The 6,428-nt window shown below is 40.4% G+C and overlaps 1 non-coding gene across 1 annotated transcript; it reads left to right on the forward strand.

The window, feature by feature from the left end:
- The first annotated feature begins 5,507 nt into the window (after nt 1-5,507).
- LOC120106953 lies at nt 5,508-5,613 on the forward strand. Its single transcript, XR_005508931.1, has one exon. It is a non-coding gene; the product is annotated as a small nucleolar RNA R71 (small nucleolar RNA).
- The last annotated feature ends 815 nt before the right edge of the window (nt 5,614-6,428 follow it).

Here is a 6,428-nt window from a genome sequence, read left to right on the forward strand (position 1 = left end):
ATCACAAGCCCACTTGACCTTTGACAATAGGTAGCCCTTTTCGATGTTCCTGACTAAATCCATTATTATTGATGATATATATATATATATATTATTTTTTTTTTGAATTAGATAAGTATGATTCATCAGGGTCTAAGATTGCTACTATACTATCAACATAATGTCGAGCCTAGACCTTAGAAGTGTCGGCCAGTGTGTAGTGAAATTCCGAAGTATTAATTAGCTTACAACTCCCTAAGAGAGACTTAATAAAAAGAACTTAAATTTGTATTACTTCCGACTAGTCATTGGGCTTTTTAGATTTTATATACCTTGTGTGTTTATCATTCTTGCATAAATGTATAGAAATTAGGTTTTTTAAAAACAAAAACTTTTTTTTATTTTTTTTATTATTAACAAAACTTTTTTTTAATAATTTTTTTTATTATGAAAATAAACACATTTTTTTAAAAAAAATATTTTTAATTTTTTATATATTTTTTTTAAAAGATGATTTTTTTTATTATTTTTTTTAACCTTTTTTTTTTGATGAAAATCAAGATGAATACCCCCAAACCTAAACCTAACATTGTCCTCAATGTTAAGAAATAATCTAAGAGAATTGGGTTGCCTCCCAACAAGCGCTAAGTTTATTGTCTTCAGCCAGACACAGTGGGTCCTTAATTATTTTGATAAACAGGGTTCGTTAAATTAAGGGATTCGATCAATTGTCCGTCGGCAACACAGTCTACATAAGGTTTTAACCTTTGACCATTGACTTTTAAAATATGTCCACCATTGAGGTGTTGGATCTCCACTGCACCATAAGGAGAAATCTTTTTCACTACGAATGGTCCATCCCACCTAGAGCGAAGTTTACCCGGGAAGAGTCGCAACTTGGAATTGAACAGCCAAACCTTTTGACCAGGTTCGAAGGACTTACGGTTAATATTTTTATCATGAAAAGCCTTAGTCCTTGCTTTATAAATTTTAGCATTTTCATAAGCCTCATTACGCAATTCTTCAAGTTCACTTAGTTGGAGTTTTCGGTGAGGACCAGCTACTGCCATGTCTAAGTTAAATTTTTTTATAGCCCAGAAAGCTCTATGTTCAAGTTCTACCGGTAAGTGACAAGCTTTACCAAAAACTAATCGGTAGGGGGACATGCCAATAGGAGTTTTGTAGGCGGTACGGTAAGCCCAGAGTGCATCATTTATCCTTTGAGACCAATCTTTCCTATCGGGACGTACCGTTTTCTCTAAGATGTGTTTTAACTCTCTATTGGACACCTCGACTTGTCCACTCGTTTGGGGATGGTATGGGGTAGCAACTTTGTGGGTGATGTTATATTTGCGAACCAAAGCCTCGAAAGATCGGTTGCAAAAATGAGATCCCCCATCACTGATAATGGCTCGGGGTGTACCAAAACGACAAAAGATGTTTTCATGTAAAAATTTAATCACAACCTTGTGGTCATTAGTTTTAGTGGCGACAGCTTCTACCCATTTTGAAACATAATCAACCCCTACAGAATATATTCGAAACCAAAGGATGGTGGGAAAGGGCCCATGAAGTCAATACCCCAAACATCAAAGATTTCTACAATTAAAATAGGATTGAGAGGCATCATATCTCTACGAGAGATGGTACCCATCCGTTGGCACCGTTCACAAGTTTGGCAAAAGGTATGGGCATCTTTGAAAAGTGTGGGCCAATAAAATCCACTTTGTAAAACTTTTGCTGCAGTTTTTCTACCCCCAAAATGTCCCCCACAAGCTTGTGAATGGCAGAATGAAAGAATACTTTGAAATTCACATTCAGGGACACATCGACGGATGACTTGATCGGGACAATACTTGAATAAATCAGGATCATCCCAATAATAGAACTTTACTTGTGAAAAGAATCGGTTCTTATCTTGAGTTGACCAATCATCAGGAATTCGTCCTATGGCAAGGTAATTCACTATGTTTGCAAACCATGGCGTTTTTATTCTTTGTACCTCAAATAATTGTTCATCTGGAAAAGAATCGTGTAAGGGTGAGGTATTTTTACAAGAGGGGTCAAGAAGAATCCTAGATAAGTGGTCCGCTACGACATTTGCAGTTCCTTTCTTGTCTCGAATTTCTAGGTCAAATTCTTGTAGTAAAAGAATCCATCGAATCAGACGGGGATTGGTATCCTTCTTTGCAAGAAGGTGTCGAAGGGCAGCATGATCAGTGAATACGGTAACCTTGGATCCTAATAAGTAAGATCGAAACTTGTCTAGTGCGAATACTACCGCTAGCAATTCTTTCTCAGTGGTGGTGTAGTTTAATTGTGCATCTGAGAGTGCTTTACTAGCATAGTAAATGACATGAGGTACTTTATCTAGCCGTTGCCCTAAGACTGCCCCAATAGCATAGTCGGATGCATCACACATTAGTTCAAATGGAAGGGTCCAATTAGGGGGCCGTATGATAGGTGCAGTGGTCAATTTCGAGCGAAGATTTTCAAATGCCTCATCGCATGTTTTATCAAAGACAAAGGGAGTGTCCTTGGCAAGAAGATTGCACAAGGGTTTGGAAATCTTACTGAAATCCTGAATAAAGCGACGGTAGAAACCAGCATGGCCAAGGAATGATCGGATTTGTTTCACAATTTTTGGTGGAGGAAGATTAGAAATAAGATCGACTTTGGCTTTATCTACTTCAATGCCCCTCTTGGACACGACGTGTCCTAAAACTATGCCTTCTTGAACCATAAAATGGCTCTTTTCCCAACTTAGTACTAGGTTGGTCTCCTTACATCTTTTCAAAACTAAGGTCAAATTGTCTAGACAATCATCAAAAGATAGGCCAAAAATTGAGAAATCATCAATGAACACTTCTAGAAAGTTTTCCACCATATCTGAAAAGATGGCAATCATGCATCGTTGAAAAGTTGTGGGTGCATTACATAGTCCAAAAGGCATCCTCCTATATGCAAATGTCCCAAATGGGCAAGTAAAAGTGGTTTTCTCTTGATCGTCCGGGTAAACAGGTACTTGATTATATCCAGAATAACCATCTAAGAAGCAGTAGAAACCTTGACCAGCCAACCGTTCCAAAATTTGATCTATGAAAGGTAGAGGAAAATGGTCTTTCCTAGTCATCGAATTAAGTTTTCTGTAGTCAATACACACGCGCCAACCCGTGGTTGTGCGTGTTTGTATCAATTCTCCTTCCGTATTTTCAACCACAGTGATACCTGATTTCTTAGGTACCACTTGTGTCGGACTCATCCACTTACTATCAGAAATTGGATAAATGATTCCGGCATCTAATAACATCACCACTTCTTTCTTGACTACCTCCTTCATGTTAGGATTGAGTCTTCTTTGCATTTCTCGGGTGGGCTTTGCATCATCTTCGAGATGAATTCGATGCATGCAAACAGAGGGGTCAACCCCTTTCAAATCGGCTACAGACCATCCTATGGCATGTTTATTCTCTTCTAGCACCCTCAAAAGTTTACCCTCCTGTTCAGTAGATAAGTTGGCTGCGATAATTACAGGGAGGCTATCTTCTGGTCCTAGAAAGGCATACTTAAGATTTGTTGGAAGTGGCTTTAACTCAAGTTTAGGTGGTGAATCAATGGAAGGACAAAGTGGCGCGCTAGCAATGGGAGGAAGAGGTTCAGGTCAGCTCTTCCAAGGAAGGGAACTCACAGGAGATTGATTGTCAAGTAAGATGTTAACTTCTTCTATGGCCTTGTCTATATCAAAGTTGTCAATGTCAAAATGGGCCAGAGATGCCTCTAAAGGGTCATCTGCTAAGATATAGGGAAGGGCTTCCTCTACAAGATCATCCATTTCGTCAATTAGGCAACACCCGTCTTCCCTCACATGTTGGTCAGCGGCATGAAACACGTTCAATTTAATTTTCATGTTCCCAAATGATATATCCATTGCTCCAGTTCTACAGTTGATGCATGCATTGGCTGTCGCTAAAAAGGGACGACCAAGAATCACAGGGATTTGTTTTTTTAGGTTGGGCACATGTTCCATGTCAAGGACGATAAAATCTACTGGAAAATAGAATTTGTCTACCTTGACAAGAACATCTTCAATCATCCCCCGTGGTATCTTCACAGATCGATCAGCCAATTGTAAGGACACCAAGGTAGGTTTTAATTCACCTAACCCAAATTTCTCATAGACTGAATAGGGTAGAAGATTCACACTTGCCCCTAGATCTAAGAGCGCTCAGTCAATGGAGTTATCTCCTATGACACAGGAAATAGTGGGAGCGCCAGGATCTTTGAATTTTGGAGGGGTGTTGTATTGGAGAATGGAACTCACCTGTTCAGTAAGTAAGACCTTTTTAGGCACATGTGTCCTAGATTTTCGCTTTTGGGTGCAAAGGTCTTTGAGAAATTTGGCATAGGAGGGAACTTGTTTGATGGCATCAAGGAGTGGGAGGTTGATTTTAACTTGTTTGAAGACCTCCATCATCTCTTCTAGTGAAGTTCCCTTCTTGCCAAAGGGAGTGGGTGCATTAAGTGCTTCAGGAAATGGAGCCTTTGGAATGTGGGTTGTGGCAGATGGTGGACTAGCTGAAGAAGGTTTTGGGTTTTCATGTGAAACATTCCTCTCCTCTTCTTCATCTTCCTTATTGTTACTCTCCCCAACCTTATTATCTATTATACGACCACTCCTTAGGGTAGTCAAAGCATTGGCTTGCTCATGATTTAGTCGGGTTTCTTGAGCCACGTATTGTCCCCTAGGATTACTCATTGGTTGACTTGGAAGCTTACCTTCCTCTCGCTTGTTTAATGCATTAGCTAGTTGACCCATTTGGGATTCTAGCTTAGCAATTAATTGCGTGTGAGAGTGCAATAGTTGTGTGTTTGCCTCCAAGCCTTGAAGGGCAGTCAACACCTTCTCCTCAAAGGCTGTATTTCTTTGGGTTGGAGGAGGAGGATGCTGAAATTGGGTTGAGGGATGGTAGGGATGAAAATTCTGAGGGTTTTGAAAATTTTGGGAGAAGGGTTGGGAGGTATTAGAAGCTTGCTGCCTCCAAGAAAAATTTGGATGATTCCGCCATCCCGGATTATATGTATTGGAAAATGGATCATTACCCGGTCTGGGCTGTGTTTGGGCAGCATTGATGTGTTCTTGCACGAGTTCGGGATATTGGGGTGCTGAGGGGCACTCATGAATTGGATGCGATGGGCTAGAACAGATAGCACACACTTGTGCTTGGGAAGAGCTAACGACATGTCCTCCTATCATTAGTTGGTCAATCTTATGGGACAATGCATCTACCTTGCTAGACAGGTCCATAGAATGACTTATTTCACAAATGGCCCCTTTTCTTTGAAAATTCGGGGATGCTTGACGAGAACATGAAGCATGGTGGAGGGAGTTTTCATTAAGATTTTCAAATAATTGCCATGCTACATGCTCATTTCGAAGCATGAAAGTCCCCCCGCATGCAGCATCGATCATCTGACGGTTTCGTTCCGTCAAACTGTCATAGAAACATTGCACTAGCTGCCACTTAGGTATTTGATGATGAGGGCATTTACGGATTAGGTCCCGAAATCTCTCCCAAGTTTCATGAAATTCTTCTCCCTCGGTTTGGGAGAAGCTTGTAATGGCACGTCTAAACTGGTTCGTTCTTCCTATAGGAAAGTATTTTTTAAGAAATTATTGTTGCATTTGATCCCAAGAACGAATTGAGTTAGCTTCTAAAGAATTCAGCCATTGTTTGGCTCTATCTTTAAGGGAGAAGGGGAATAACCTAAGTTTTAAAGCATCATCAGTGAAATTTTGAATCTTGACAGTGGTGCAAATCTCAAGGAATTTATCTAGGTGTTTATATGGGTCTTCATTGGTGAGCCCATAAAAAGATGGAAGCATTTGGATCACACTAGACTTTATTTCATATTGTACCGCTGCTACTTCAGGTAATCGAATGCAAGATGGGGAAGTGTAAATAGTGGGAGTAAAGTACTCCCTCAGGAGTTTGGGTTGTTCTTCAGCCATCTTAAGAGGTGGGGATGATCCTAATGTTTTGATCTTAGCTCGAATGTTCCTAAGGGTTCGTTCTATTTCAGGGTCGAAAGGTGATAGATTTTGTACTCTAGAACGATTACCGTGCATACACTAGTACTCGATCAATCAAGCATGCAATAAAAGAGAAAAGCATATCAATCCTAGTCTTTGACCTAAAATCACTAGACAGCTCCTAACTGGTTTGAAGAGGGCACCTAAGCCTCCAATCCGGTCTAATGAACCGAGTTGACCAGGTAAGCTCCCAGGTAAGTGGAGGGGTCACGATGCGTTCGCAAAGGTCCCACTTAAAACCCACTTGCCTCGAACAGATGAACTGTCTCCCTTATAGGGACAAAGCTTGCCTAGACATCAACTAAGCCACAGAGCGAAATTGGTGCAACTTTCGGTGATCTTCGTCCTATTGAGCTCG

This window comes from Phoenix dactylifera, unplaced genomic scaffold (assembly GCF_009389715.1).
Source record: "Phoenix dactylifera cultivar Barhee BC4 unplaced genomic scaffold, palm_55x_up_171113_PBpolish2nd_filt_p 000702F, whole genome shotgun sequence".
Taxonomy (NCBI): domain Eukaryota; kingdom Viridiplantae; phylum Streptophyta; class Magnoliopsida; order Arecales; family Arecaceae; genus Phoenix; species Phoenix dactylifera.